The sequence below is a fragment of the Malaclemys terrapin genome, chromosome 18 (genome assembly GCF_027887155.1).
Source record: "Malaclemys terrapin pileata isolate rMalTer1 chromosome 18, rMalTer1.hap1, whole genome shotgun sequence".
Classification (NCBI taxonomy): domain Eukaryota; kingdom Metazoa; phylum Chordata; order Testudines; family Emydidae; genus Malaclemys; species Malaclemys terrapin.
This window is the reverse complement of record NC_071522.1, coordinates 24,445,569-24,460,664: the sequence shown is the minus strand read 5'-3', so window position 1 is coordinate 24,460,664 and position 15,096 is coordinate 24,445,569. Positions and strand designations below refer to the sequence as shown.

General features: G+C 55.6%; 1 long non-coding RNA gene across 1 annotated transcript; it reads left to right on the top strand.

Moving 5' to 3' along the window:
* The first annotated feature begins 7,929 nt into the window (after positions 1-7,929).
* On the top strand, positions 7,930-10,006 carry LOC128825779 (uncharacterized). The gene is made up of 2 exons (XR_008442726.1): positions 7,930-9,184; positions 9,479-10,006. It is a non-coding gene; the product is annotated as an uncharacterized LOC128825779 (long non-coding RNA).
* Positions 10,007-15,096: the final 5,090 nt, after the last annotated feature.

Below are 15,096 nucleotides of genomic sequence, written 5' to 3'. Positions count from 1 at the left end.
AGTTTCTGCAACTTTGACTTGAAGTAATTCCAGGCCTTCTCCGCCTTTAGATCCACAAGTTCTTCAGTCCAATCCACTTCCCTATCTAATTTCCTTAATTTTTTAAAGTTAGCCCTTTTGAAATCAAAAACCCTAGTCACAGATCTATTTTGTTTACCCTTCCATTTAGTTTAAACTGAATTAGCTCATGATTGCTCAAACCAAGACTGTCCCCTACAACCATTTCTTCTAAGAGATCCTCACTACCCACACCAAATCTAAAATGGCATCCCCTCTTGTGGGTTCTTCAACTACTTGGTGAAGGAATCCATCAGCTATCACATCTAGGAAAATCTGAGCCCTATTATATTACTAGCACTTGTCCTCCAGTCTATATCTGGGAAGTTAAAGTCTCCCATGATCACACAATTCCCATTAGTATTTACTTCATTAAAAACATTAAAGAGGTCTCTATCCCTATTCAAATCAGACTCCTGTTCTAACAGACAGCAAACCCCCCAAAGACAGGGATAGAGCCCAGGAATCGAGATGGTGGGGAAATTTCATTGAAACCGTTTCTGTCCGAAAATCCCATTCAAACTAAACCAGTTTGTTTCTTGAAATCATATCAGGTGGCATGAAAATTCTTTGCAAAAATATTTTGTTGCAAAACAAAAGCATCTTCTGTGTCACAAAAAGAACAGGAGTACGTGTTTGTCTCGTCGCACACAAAGAGGAGACACTTAGATCTCAAAAATTAGATAAGATGTTTCAGTCTGAGCTAAGTAGTTGCTCCTCTTAACAATTACAACATAATAAAATACAAATAAAATAGACTATTTCAGCCATTCTATTATGTCATAATCTGATCTGAGTAAACATGATAGGACACCTCATCTTATGCACTGCTCCGAGTGACACTCTCCAATAGATCCCCATCCTCCACCCGCCGGGAGGTAGGTAGGGGTGGATTGTTATCCCTACTTGAAAGAGGGAGAAGCTAAGGCTGAGAAAGGAGAATTGACTTGTCTTAGGTCACACAGCCAGTCCGTGGCAGAGTTGGGAATAGGACCCAAGAGCCCTGATTTTCAAACTAACCATCGGATCTTGAATTTCAGACATTGAATGACCTGAATAAAGTGCTCTCAAGTGAGTTCCAGACCAGCAAGAGTTCATAGTAATTATTCAGCAAGTATTTTAGGAGAACTGGAATGGTAGAGAAAATAATGAACTGCAGAGAAGCAGCAAAATTTGTCCAACATATGACTGGTTATGACTATTTACTTGGTCTTAAAAGAAAACAAAAGGGACCTGAGTCTCCTCCCTGTCAATAACCCCCTGCTCAGCCAATCAGGGTAGAGACCGAGGGACGGGAGGATGAGGGTTCTCACCAGAGAGCCCAAAGGATGGCCCAGGTCACCGCTGGGGATCACTGTCTGAGCACTATTTCAGCCCCACATTTTTCGGTGGACCTCCCACAATGGGAGTTGTAGAGCACCCCCCATGACACACACACACCCCTCCTGGTGGTGGGAGGGGAACAGAGGAAAGGACAAAAGAAGTAAGAGATGAAGAGAAAGGAGGGAGGGATGGAGGAAAAGGTAAAAGAAAAAGGACAAACCTTAATGTCCTCAGAGATTTTAAGGGACAAAATCCCAGGTGGGGAATAAAATTTGGCCACCTTAAACTAGTGTTTTCCATGCCTAAAATTCAGCTGGCGCCAGATGCAGCAGAGTGAACAGGTTCCAAACCTCTCGGAGGCTCTTACCTTCTAAACAGGGACGTCAGTTTTCTAGTGAAATCAGGAAAAAGAAAGGAGAAAACTCAAAAGAGGTTCCTCCTGGTGGTCACATACATGAACCCAAATACTCTCTCAGACCTCAAAGAGAGACCTCGAGAAGGAGACTTGCTGAAGCAAAGCCACAGGGGTCTCTGAGGTTTCCCTGGCCCTGCGCCCCTGTCCTGCCTGGCTGATGTCAGCATCCCTCTGTGAGGTCACCACCTCCCCTGCACCTTTGGCCAATAGACTGAGGTCCTGCAAAAGGCCTTTGTGATGTCACTGCCACACCCACCCCTCCCCTGCAGTGCTAATGTCCTGCCACAGGCCAGACACTTTGGAGGTTTGAGCTACTCCCTGTGGATCACCCCACTCAATGAGTGTTCATTCTAGGAAACAAGCCAGCTAGACAGTAAAACATCACAAGCTGCTCCCAATACTACACTCGGTTTCTCAAAAAGGAGTAGACTTTATGGGCAGCAGAGACCGTTAGAGCATCTAATCTGACCCCCTGCATATCACAGGCCTCCTGTCTACCACAATAGCTACTTTTGGGGCAAACACATTCCGGAAAGGCATCTAGTCTTTATTAAATGACATCAAGAGATGGAGAATCCACCACTTTCCTTGGTAGCTTCTTCCTGTGTTCAATCATCCTCGCTGTTGAATATTTGTGCCTTATTTGTCATAGGAATTTGTCTCTTTTCACCTTCCAGCCATTGGGTCTTGTTCTGCCTTTCTCTGCTCGATTAAAGAGCCCTTTAATACCCAGTATTTTCTCTCCATTAAGGCACTTCAACACTTCAATGAAGTCCCCTTCAATCTTCTTTTGATAAGCTAAACAGGTTGAGCTCTTTCAATAGTTCACTAGAAGGCATTTTTCTCCAGCCCTCAGAACATTTGGTGGATCTTTGCTGCCCCAGCTCCAATTTCTAGGACCATCTTTTTCAAAGGAGGACACCAAGACTGGAGGCAGTATTCCAATAGCAGTCTCACTGCTGCTGTGTCACCTCCCTATCCTACTCACGGCTCTGCTCCTTCGTCTAATGATGGCTTTAGCCCTGTTCACCACAGCATCACACTGGGAGCTCATGTTGAGTGGCTTCTCCACTCTGGCCCCTAAATCCTTTTCAGAGTCACTGCTTTCCTGGATACACGTCCCCATTCTGGAGGTGTGGCCGCCGTGCCTTCTTGCCACGTATAGGACCTTGCATTGGGCTCTGCTCAAACTTGGTTTCTTTGAATGGGTCCAGCTGGCCGAATGAGCCAGATCTCGGTATATCACTGCCCTCTCGCCATCAGTAATTACCACTCTGCCTGTATTTTGTCACCCCCCAATCTTATCCGCAGTGATTGTATGTTTTCTCCCAATTCATTGATAACAATTATTTTAAAAAATTAGTATTTGAGAGCATCTTCAGACCCTTAGTACCCAGGACCTGCTCCCCACATCACAGTCAGAAATGCTGTCCAGCCCTGCTGGTACATAGGGGATAAGCACAGAACAAACGTACCTTTAGGAGCTGTGTTGTCCATAGGCTCTGAACAACATGTGGGGGTCAGCAGATTACAAACGCACGACAGACCTGTAGTGTAGACAGGTCCCAACTGTGTCTCGGTTTCCCACCCTGTAAAATGGGGAGAACAAACAAAACCTTGATTAGCTCCATTTGATAGCTGGGGAAACCGAGGCACCCAGCGGTGCAGAGACTCGCTCATGGTCCCAAAGCCAGGAATAGAAAACAGCAGATCTGATAGCGAGGCCTGGGACCTAACCCTGGTTTTCCTGGCCTTGCTGCTCTAAGTTTAGTCACAGCCTCCATGTCTTTTCCCCCGTGTCCCTTAACCCCACGTCACTGCAGAAGAGAGATTTTCTGGTAGCCAGCTGGCTCTCCTGCATGTGGATGTCGTTCCAAAAGACGTGCTCTGGCTCAGTCCCATGCTATGGTTGGCTGAAGGAACCACTTGGTCACATTCTAGCCCTGAGTTATACAGGAGGGGCGACTAGATGCAAATAATGGTCCTTTCTGACCTGAACCTCTATCAATCGCTACATTTTCTGCTGCTAGGAAGAGAACTCTGGACCTATTTTCTCTCATTCACTTTCAGTCGGTATAATTTCAATCCAGGCCAAAGGATTTCCTCCTCCATTGTGTCTTCAGCACCTTTGCGAGCAACCAGTTACTGTTACCCACAGGTTTCCAGTTTCTACCTGTCCCTGGGTGAGATGGCCAGGAAAGGGGTTGGAGCTCAACTGCACCTGGCCCAGGTGATGCAACTCCCTAGGGTGAAGGGAATAAGTGTGGGGGTCACGTGACAAGACGCAGCCTGTGACTAGGACCCAGGCCTGCAGAGAGATAGAAGGGCAGCCTGTGCTCAGCCAGGAGAGAGATCCCAAGGGGAGCAGGCCTGGGAGGGGCTTGGAGAGTCCTTTAAAGGTCAGGGACAAGCTGGAAAGGGGCCAGGCTGAGCACTAAGGATCAGGCCCTAGGAGGGAAAGACAGGGCAGTTTAGGAGATGGGGCAGATAGTCCAGTTGGTTTCGGTCCCAGGACCAGACACCCAGAGGTGAAGGTGATTGTCGGGGCTTCTGTCCTTCTTCCCCAGTGTAGATTTGATAGTGGAGGAGACTGATGCCGTAAGGGGGAAGTGAGTTACCCCAAGGTCACCCAGTGAGTTTATATCACGAATGCATACTCGGAAGGATCCAATAGAAACATGGATTTTCCAGTCTCTTCTTTCTAGGAGTCCCCAGGGCTAAGGTAAAACCCCTGCGGCCCCTCCCCATTCTGCTCACCTCCAAGATGTGCTGGAGTTTGTCTGTGCTGGGGGGTGCTGTCAGCAGGATTGAGAGCTCGTCATCCATGATCTCTGGGCAGGCCTTGCTCAGACCCTGCCAGCGGAGGGAGACCAGGGGTCAGGAGCCTGCATTAGCACCGGTGTGCCATTGATCAGGAGCCGGCTGAGGTAAGCGTCCCCTGGCTGGAGCTCGCACCCAGAAACCCTGCCCCAGGTCGGAACCCCCTCCCACACCCAAATTCCCTCCCAGACCTCACACCCGGCACCCCAACCCCCTGCCCCAGGTCGGAACCCCCTCCTGTACCCTATTTCCTCCCAGACCCCACACCCCCACCCCAATCCCCTACCCCAGCCCTGAGCCCCCTCCCGCATCCAAACTCCCTCCCAGAGTCTGCACCCCAACCCTCTGCCCCAGCCTGGATCCCTCTCTGGCACTCCAAACCCCTAATCTCCAGCCCAATCCCAGAGTCCGCATCCCCACCGGAGCCCTCACCCCTCCCTGCACTCCAACCCCCTGCTCCAGCCCAGTGAAAGTGAGTGAGGGTGTGAGAGCGAGCGACTGAGGGAGGTGGGCTGGGCTGGAGTGAGTGGGGGTGGGGCCTTGGGGAAGGGCATGAAAGGGGTTGGGTCAAGGGCGTTTGCTTTTTGTGCAAGTAGAAAGTTGGCAACTCTACTTAAGGACCTTTGAAAAGCAGCCTCCTTAGCACCGCTCCTGTTACCAGGGGCCAAGGCGCCCCCGGACATGAGAACCACAATAGGCCAGAGCAAAACGCTGCGTTAGAAATCGGAGCTCAGGCTGCCAAGCGAATGATAGCTGACAGACAGGAGATGCAGGAATTAAGGTTGTGCCTTCAGCCAGCAGCTGGTGTTCATCCGTTTGCACCACACACACACCTGTAGGCAGGGCCACTATTTCCTTGTCTGCCTGCCTGTTTCGCGTCTCTCGGTCCTTACTGTGCCCATCACCGTGGTGTCTGAGTGGCAAACCAAGGGTTTGACGTGTGCATATGAAACTGCCTGACTGGAAGGACGTGGTTTGGTGTGGATCAGTGACTGCTGGGGCGATTGGTGGCAGAAGGCTCTGAGGGCCTGGCTCATTCCGACCTGGCTCATTCCAATGGCTTCTACAGCTGAGAGCAGCCCAGTCTCCTGCCTGGGTCGGACGCAAACCAGGAAGTACAGGACCACGGTTAATAAGAGCAGCTCAAAAGATCATTTTCGCTGAGCCCAGCCCTGCACAGATTTCCAGCTTAGGTTTGCATTTTCACCAAAGTTCTTCTTGATTATTTTCTCCCAACCCCTTTGTGCCTCCATAATAGCCAGCCACCCCGTCAGTCGCATCCTGGGGCGCTCCAGGGACTGCGTGTATGTGTACGTCTGTATATATGTGTATGTGTACATGTGCGTATGTATGTGTGTACGTGTATGTGCACATGAGTGTGTGCACGTGAGTGTGCGTGTGTATGTGTGTACATGTACCCCAGTCAGATGTATACATCTGGATTTCCTTTGAAAGAATTTTCCAATTGAGCTGATCAAGTGCAATGGCAAAGCACCCAATTCCTCTGCCCCCCAACTGCCTTCGCTGCTTTAACGTACAACCTGCTCCGCTGGCACCTCTGACTCCTGAAAGCCCTAACGCTCCAGGGGAGCAGGCCGTACCCTGCCCTGCCCTGGCTGCCCTGGGTGTTACCTCGGAGGGAATCGTTCCAGATTCCAATGGGTGGCAGGTCCAGGGAAGAGCCTTATCTGGGGGAGGCTGTACCAGACCCGCCCGACCCAGGCAGGCTCCCAGGTACTCTCTGCTCGGGGCTGATAAGGCTCCTTAGCAGTTTCTCTCCAAACAAATTCCAGTTCAAGACACCTGAGAGCTCCACAGCAGGGCAGCATCCCCAGAGCGCAGCAGGGCGGGGTTAGGGGGAGCAGTTGGTTGCAGCACCTGCCCCTCGTACGGCAGGAGCGAGAAGTGCCAGCCTCTCTGCACAGAGCAGCAGCGTTCAGCCTGGGCCAGACGTGCTGCGGTGATGGGTAAGAGCAGGCTCGGAGAGCCAGAGGGTCTGTGGGGGCAGCGCTGGGCCCTTCTGCTCCGCACTAGGGCCGGGTGGGCGTGTTCAGCTGGGATTGGAACCCACCAGCACTTGTGGGTGCGAATGTGGGGCTGGAACTCAACGTGGGGCGCTCCCACCTCGCCCGGGGGCGACTGGGGGGAAGGGCAGAGAGACACCTGGGCTGAGACCCCAGCTCCAGGGAGACAGTCACCCCGGCCAAGCCGGGTTAAATTGCCCAGCTGTGTGACAGCCCCCCCATCCCCGAGGGGTTCCCCCCCCCCGGTATGTCACAGCAGGGTAATGTGCGTATTGAACGGCAGGGGTTGCCAGAGACTGGCTGGGAGAGGCCTTTGGGGATGGAGGAAGCAGCACTAAGGTACATGCCAACCTCCCTACAGAGGAGGGGCCGTGCCCCGCAGGTGTGGGGCGGGGAGCTGGGACACTGCGCGGTGGGTCATTGTCTGGCCCAGGCCCTTCCTAGCCGGAGGCCGAGGCCGAGGCACTTCCTTCAGGTCACGTTCCGCTGCAGCTTGGCCACGGGCCCCCATAGCCACTAGCCCAGCCAGGGATCCCAAGTGGGGATTGTCACGGCTGGCTCCTCCCTGCCGCCAGCAGCTCTTCACTGCCAGGAAATTCCTGAAATCCTGTGTGCCCCTCCCCCACCCACCTCCTGGGGCTGTGAGTGCCCCCCCTGGACAGCCCCTCCCCGAGCTCTGAGTGCCCCTGGCCAGTCCCTCCTCTCTCCCCCCCCCCACTTCCTGGGGCTCTGAGTGCCCTCAGCCAGTCCCCCTCCCACACCCCGGGGCTGAGTGACCTTGGACAACCCCCGTCCCTTCAGGAGGAACTCCCAGTACCCACCCAGCCCCCACACCTCAGGGTTCCCCTCCCTGCGGCTCTTTGCCATCCCCCCACCAGGGCCAGCTTTAGGCCAATTCAACCAATTCCCCTGAATCGGGCCCCGGGCCCAAGCCCCGGTACAGTGTACCGGCAAGAGCCGGTGCGCTGTACCAGGGTGGTCTGGCTTCCCCAGGGGGCAATTTAAAGGACCTAGGGCTCCCAGCAGGGGCCGGAGCCCCAGGCCCTTTAAATTGCCACCAGACCCCCACTTCTGGAGCCCTGGGGTAGGGCTGCGGGGCTCTGGGGGCTATTTAAAATGTCCGGGGCTCCCATTGCCTCTAGCGCCCCGGCCCTTTAAATAGCCACTGGAGCCCCGCTGCTTCCCCAGGGCTCCCGCGGCTATTTAAAGGGCCGGGGCGGTAGAAGCAGGGGAGCCCTGGGCCCTTTAAATAGCCCCCAGAGCCCTGGGATAGCGGGGGACTCGGGGGCTATTTAAAGGGCCGGGGCTCCAGCTGCCTCTGACACACACCCCTGCCCAGCCTGAGGTCGTTGCATTCTACCCACCCCTCGTTAGCTGCATGGAGGGCCCAGGGGGCTCTGTCCTTCTTTTCTTGTGCCTCCGCCCTCCCCGAAGCAAGTTCGACCCACTCTCCCTGGCAGCTGGGCAGGGAGCGGGACAGAGCTGTTTCTGCCGGAGAGGCAGCCTGGGCTCGGCTGTGGGGGGAGGCAGCGGGGCTCCTGCTCGTTCAGCCCCTATCCTTGCAGCAGGGCCCGGATGGGGGGTGGCTCACTGCCGCCCCAGATGCCAGGGACAGGGGTGAGCGAGCCAGAGTCCCCTCTCCCCCTGCACCCCAGCATGTTTCTGGCTCACGGGGACAGGGACCAAGTGAGCTGGAGTCCCCTCTCCCCCGCCCACCCCCGGGAGCCCGCCGGCTGCTGGCACATCTCTGCGCACCCCTGGGGGAAGGGGAACAGCGTGTCTCCGTGTGCTGTCCACGCCTGCAAGCGCCACCCCCGCAGTTCCCATTGACTTGTTCCCAGTCAATGGGAGCTGCGGGGACAGTGCTGGGGGCAGAGGCAGTACGCGGAGCCTCCTCCCGCCACCCCTGCCAGGGGCCAGAGAGACATGCCAGCAGCTGGCCGCTTCTGGGAGCAGCATGGGTGTCACGGAGTATTGGGGGACTCAGGGCCCTGCACCCCCGGCTCCCTGCGATTCACCATGACTCTCAGCCAGCCAGTAAAGCAGAAGGTTTATTTGGATGACAGGAATACAGTCCAAGACAGGTCTTGCAGGCACAGACAACAGGACCCCCTCAGTTAAGTCCAGCTTGGGGTCCCAGGGCATTCCAGCCCACCCCCCTTTGGGGGGTCAGAGCCATCTCTCCCTCCCAGCCATCTCTCCAGCTCGCTTCCAGCACTCTGCCTTCAGCGACCCCTCCCACAGCCTTTGTCCAGTTTCCCGGGCCCCGGAGTCACCTGACCTCCAACCCCCTCCTGGGTTCTCATGTTACAAGCTCAGGTATGTTCCCTCGGGCCGACTCCCATCCTCCGATGCAGACCATCCTAGTCACACTCCCCTGTCAGCATTCCCACACCCCAGCAAGAACAGTCCCAGTTCGTCACAATGGGGCCACGGCATACAGGCAACCTGCCTGTGCCCTACTGCACCACTGGACTTTTAGCAGCCCGGAGATTGCGATGGACTGGCTGAGGCTCCAGGATCGACCAGTGGATCGCAATTGACGGTTAGTGACCACTGAATTGTATATAATAATGGATTTATTTTTGTGGGGGCCTGTGACACTCTGTGCCTTGAGGGAACCCCCTGCACCCCCATGTTCATCCTTATAATATGATTGTGTGGTATCTAATGCAAAGTTGGGCATGTCGGGTGTCTTAGGAAGGCTCATGATGCACTGAGCATTGTTGTTATAGTGATGGTATAGCAATTGTTACAGTAATGTTATAATAATGTTATAGGTTGTAATTTCATGTATGTAGTTATGAGGCGGAAAATGTGTCCTCATGGCTTAAAACAGGCCCAGGAAAAAAATCTCCAGGAGCAGAGGGGCAGTTCACACCTCATCAGGGCATGTATGGGACAAACCCAGTCCAGCCTCAGGAACAAAGGACGCTGGCCTAGGCAGCAACAAAGGATTTGTTGGATTCTCCAGTGAGTCACCCCCATTCCCTTGGTCAGTGTGGGACTGCAATGAGGTAATGCTCACCTGACTCTGAACGGGGGGCAAAGCCAAGAGGGAAGAAAGAACATGATAAAAGAGAGAGACATTTTGCCATGCTCTTCCTCTCTCTTCCACCTCCATCTACAGACATCACCACCAAGAGACTGAAGCGCTGATCAAAGGGGAGAGCCTGGCTGAAGGGCAACCAGCCAGCCTGCGGTGAGAAGTGTCTAAGTTTGTAAGGGCATTGAAAGTGTTCAGATCAGCTTAGAATGCGTTTTACTTTTATTTTATTTGATCAAATCCAACTTGTTGTGCTTTGACTTATAATCACTTAAAATCTATCTTCGTAGTAAATAAATCTGTTTGTTTATTCTACCTGAAGCAGTGCGTTTGGTTTGAAGTGTGACAGAGACTCCCCTTGGGATAACAAGGCTGGTACATATCAATTTCTTTGTTAAATTGATGAACTCGTATAAGCTTTCAGTGTCCAGCGAGCATAACTGGACATTGCAAGACAGAGGTTCCTGGGTTGTGTCTGGGGCCAGAGATATTGGCTACTGTGATTCGGTTGCAAGTGCCTTACATGCCAGAGGCTGTGCGTGAACAGCCCAGGAGTGGGGGTTCTCACAGCGGAGCAGGGTAAGGCTGGCTCCCAGAGTCAAGGATTGGAGTATCCTTACAGATCACCGGTCCAGATAACACTAGGGGAAGGTCACAGGGACCCCTTAGCCTGAGGCCCTGGGCTGCAGCCCCTAAAGCCCCTGCGTTAATCTGGCCCTTCATGCCTCCCCCCACGCATCGCCTCTGGGAGAGGGAGCGGGATTATCTCCCTGTCACGGAGTATTGGGGGACTCAGGGGCCTGCACCCCCGGCTTCCTGCGATTCACCATGACTCTCAGCCAGCCAGTAAAGCAGAAGGTTTATTTGGATGACAGGAATACAGTCCAAGACAGGTCTTGCAGGCACAGACAACAGGGCCCCCCTCAGTTAGGTCCAGCTTGGGGTCCCAGGGCATGCCAGCCCACCCCCCTTTGGGGGGTCAGAGCCATCTCTGCCTCCCAGCCATCTCTCCCGCCTCCCTCCAGCCTGCTTCCAGCCCTCCGCCTTTCAGCGACCCCTCCCACAGCCTTTGTTCAGTTTCCCGGGCTAAGGAGTCGCCTCGCCTTCAACCCCTTCCTGGGTTCTCATGTTACACACTCAGGTATGCGCCCTCGGGCAGATCCCATCCTACAATGCAGACTATCCCAGCACACTCCCCTGTCAGCATTCACAGACCACAGTGAGAACAGGCCCAGTTCGTCACATCTCTCCCCCCTTCGAGACCGAACTGAGCAGGGTCACTTTAGCCAGTGACCCGGGGAAGTTCGAACCTACCCCCGTTCCCATGGATGCCCCCGCATCCCTCCCATTCCTTGGTGAGAATTACACCAGGCCCCTCCAGTTTCACGCTCCCCCTTAGGTTGTGGGTGCTTGATGGCACTCGCAGTTCGCATGTGGGAAGGTTTATGCGGCCTGCGCCCTTTTCCCACCCCCATACCTCTGGGGCTCCAACTGGGTTGTGGTCTTCTCCCAGCGCTCCAGTCTGGAGGTCTGTGCTTTGGGCTCTCTTGGTTTAGAGCCGCCCTTTTTACCTTGGCCACCCTCCGAAAAGGCTCCTCTATGCTGGGCAAGGGTCCTAAAGCTGTTTTCCCTTTGTCCCAGGCCTTCCTCCCCCTCTGACAGGGGTCACAGGATCTGCAGTACTGTCGGACAGTAACAAAGACCCCAGGCCAGTAAAAGCTCCGTAGCAGCCTCTGCTGGGTACGCCAGGTTCCCTGGTGCCCTGCGAGGGGAATGTCATGGGCCCGGCACAGCAGCTGGCGGCGATACTTCTGGGGTACCACCAGCTGCCTCCTGATCCCCCCTGACTCCATTTTCCCTGGGGGAGCCCATTCTCGGTACAGGAACCCCTTCTCCCACAGGAATCTTTTCCGGCCACCTCGTCCCATGGTCTGTACCGCATTGAGGTCGGCCAGGTCCCTTATCTTCCGCAAGGAGGGATCTCTCTGTAACTCGGCCTGGAACTCAGCAGCTGGGACGGGGATGGCCACCTGCTCTTTCTCGCCCGCTGGGTCCGAAGCTGCAGCCTCCCTGAGCCGCGTCCCTGGGCGTTCCCTCCCCACCAGGTTAGGGTCCCGCGCCTCAGGCAAGGCACCCCCCCCAAGGCCAGGACGCAGTGCCCCTCGCCGGCTCTGACTGCGGGTCACAACTAAGGTGGTCTGGGGGCTGCTGGGCCAGTCCTCTAGGTCCCCCCCCATCAACACCTCAGTGGGCAAATGGTGGTGCACTCCCACGTCCTTGGGGCCCTCCTTGGCCCCCCATTTCAGGTGTACCCTCGCTACGGGAACCTTGAATGGGGTCCCGCCCACCCCGGTCAGGGTCAGGAAGGTGTTGGGCACCACCCGATCTGGGGCCACCACCTCGGGCCGGGCCAGTGTCACCTCTGCGCCCGTGTCCCAGTAACCATAAACTTCCTTCCCATCCACCTCCAGGGGAACAAGGCACTCGCTCCGCAGGGACAGCCCCGCGCCAACCCTGTAAACGGAGAACTTTGAATCCGGAGCATCTGGCCCCCCAGAGAAGCTAGCCTGGGGCTCTCCTCCCTCCTTAGCAGGTGGTACCCTGCCAGCCCCCCTTCCCTGGGAATGCTGCCTCTCGCCGGGCTGGGTCTCTACCCAGTCAACCCTCTGTGGGTTCGGCCTGCTCAGTCTGTCCCTGAGCCTGGGGCACTGGGCCCGTATGTGGCCCTTTTGGCCACAGTGGTAGCAGCCCATGTCCCATGGGTCCCCTTGAGTGGGTCGGATGGTCCTGATGCCGGATGTTCCCCTCTGATGGGGTTTTTCTGTATTTTCCCACGGGGAGGTCCCATGGTGACTCTCTCTCTGCGTTGTGGTGGGATTGCTCCTTTGGGACTCCTCCCTTTTATCTCCTGACCGGCTCTTTACGAACTCATCGGCCAGCCGGCCTGCCTGTCGCGGGTTCTCTGGCTTTCTGTCCACCAACCACAGCCTCAGGTCAGATGGGCACCGCTCATACAGTTGCTCCAGTACCAGCAGTTTGACCAGGTTCTCCTTCGTCTGGGCCCCATCAGCCCACTTGCTGGCGTATCCTTCCATGCGGGCGGCTAGTTGTAGATATGAGATCTCAGGGGTTTTATCCTGACTCCGGAACCTTTCCCGGTACATCTCAGGAGTCAGCCCAAACTCTCGTAGCAGGGCCTTTTTGAATAGTTCGTAGTCCCCTTTCTCTGCCTCTTCCAGTTGGCGGTACAATGCCACGGCTTTGGGGTCCAGTACGGGGGTAAGGACCCGGAGTCTGTCCGCGGGATCAACCCGGTGCAGCTCGCAGGCCGTCTCAAAGGCCTCCAGGAAGTCATCCATGTCCTCCCCCTCCTTGTATGGGGCCATGATGCACTTATCAAAGCTCTGTGCAGTCCTGGGTCCCCCCTCACTCACCGCAGCCGGGGGTTCGCTGCCCTTCAATCTCGCCAGTTCCAGTTCATGCTGACGCTGTCTCTCATTCTCCTCCCGTTCATGCTGTCTCTGTCTCTCTTCACGCTGATGCTGTCTCTCTTTCTCCTCCCGTTCACGCTGATGCTGTCTCTCTTTCTCCTCCCGTTCATGCTGACGCTGTCTCTCTTCATGCTGTCTCTGTTGTTCACGATCCTCCAGCTCCCTCAGTTTTAGCTCTTTCTCCCATTCCAGCCAATTCCGCTCCCCGGATGCCGAACGTCGCCGGGAGGATCCTCTGCTGGCCGGCGGGCTTCGCCGGGGGGACCCCCTGCTGGCCGGGGGGGTCACGGCGCCTTCGGTATTTGCTGGGCTCCTCCCCACCCTTCCCCTAGGCATAGGAAGGAGGGGTCTCGGGAAGCCCTCAGCAGCCGGCTGACCACTCCCAGCTGGGACAGACACTGGTGCCTGCGCTGCATTTGCCAGGCTGCTTCCCTGAGACACAGGGATCAGTTCATTCGCGCGATCTTCCGCCTCCAGCTGGGCAATGAGCTGTTCTTTGGTGAGCCTCCCAATGCGCAGCCGCCTCTGCTTGCACAGCTCCACCAGGTCGCTCTTAAGCCGCTTGGCATACATCTTCCTGCTGGCCACTCACCGGCCTGTGTGCTCACAGCTCCCCACAGTTCCCAGGGGGACCCCTAGTGTGCCAGCCCTTCTCGAGGTCACCGCCTCTCTGCCAGGGTCGAGCTGCAGACTCCTCCGCCCCTGGGACCACTCGCTGCGATCCCCCCGGGGGACCCTGTTACTGCAAATGTCCTTCTCGCTGGTCACACACTCCCAGGGGTAATAACCGTCTCTCTCCCACTCTTCAGCCGGCCTGGTCCCCGTCAATCCCCCTTCATTTTACTGCTCCCCAGTCACTTACCGCAGGAAGCGCCGTCCACGGGGTGCAGTAGATCCCACCGCTGCCACCAGTTGTCACAGAGTATTGGGGGACTCAGGGCCCTGCACCCCCGGCTTCCTGCGATTCACCATGACTCTCAGCCAGCCAGTAAAGCAGAAGGTTTATTTGGATGACAGGAATACAGTCCAAGACAGGTCTTGCAGGCACAGACAACAGGGCCCCCCTCAGTTAGGTCCAGCTTGGGGTCCCAGGGCATGCCAGCCCACCCCCCTTTGGGGGGTCAGAGCCATCTCTGCCTCCCAGCCATCTCTCCCGCCTCCCTCCAGCCTGCTTCCAGCCCTCCGCCTTTCAGCGACCCCTCCCACAGCCTTTGTTCAGTTTCCCGGGCTAAGGAGTCGCCTCGCCTTCAACCCCTTCCTGGGTTCTCATGTTACACACTCAGGTATGCGCCCTCGGGCAGATCCCATCCTACAATGCAGACTATCCCAGCACACTCCCCTGTCAGCATTCACAGACCACAGTGAGAACAGGCCCAGTTCGTCACACTCCCATTAGCCCTGCCCAGCCGGCCCTGCAACGGGAGAGGGAGCTGGATTCTATCCCATTAGCCCTGCCCGATCGGCCCAGCGATGGGAGAGGGAAATGGATCTTACCCCCATGAGCTCTGGCCAGCTGGGCCAGCGACGGGAGAGGGAGCTCTGCACATAGGGTGACCAGTGTCTGGTTTTCGACCGGAACCCCTGGTCAAAAAGGGACCCTGGTGGCTCTGGTCTGGTCAGCACTGCCGCCGTTAAAGGTCCGGTCGGTGGTGCTGCGGCGCTAAGGCAGGCTAGTCCCTGTTAGAGAGCTTATTCCTTCACTCTCCCCTTCCCTGGTCCTTCTCACACGAACAGAGAGCAACAATACCCGAAATCCGAAAGGGGCAAACAATTCGATGTTTATTGGGGTGAACTTCCAGCAAGCTTAAATCCAAGTTCCTTTTTCCTTATTTTTTAATCTCAATTTACTTCCTGTTTGTCCCTAACTTATATGGTAATATTCTCAGCTATACCTTAACCAATCATTTTACTGAAATTTAA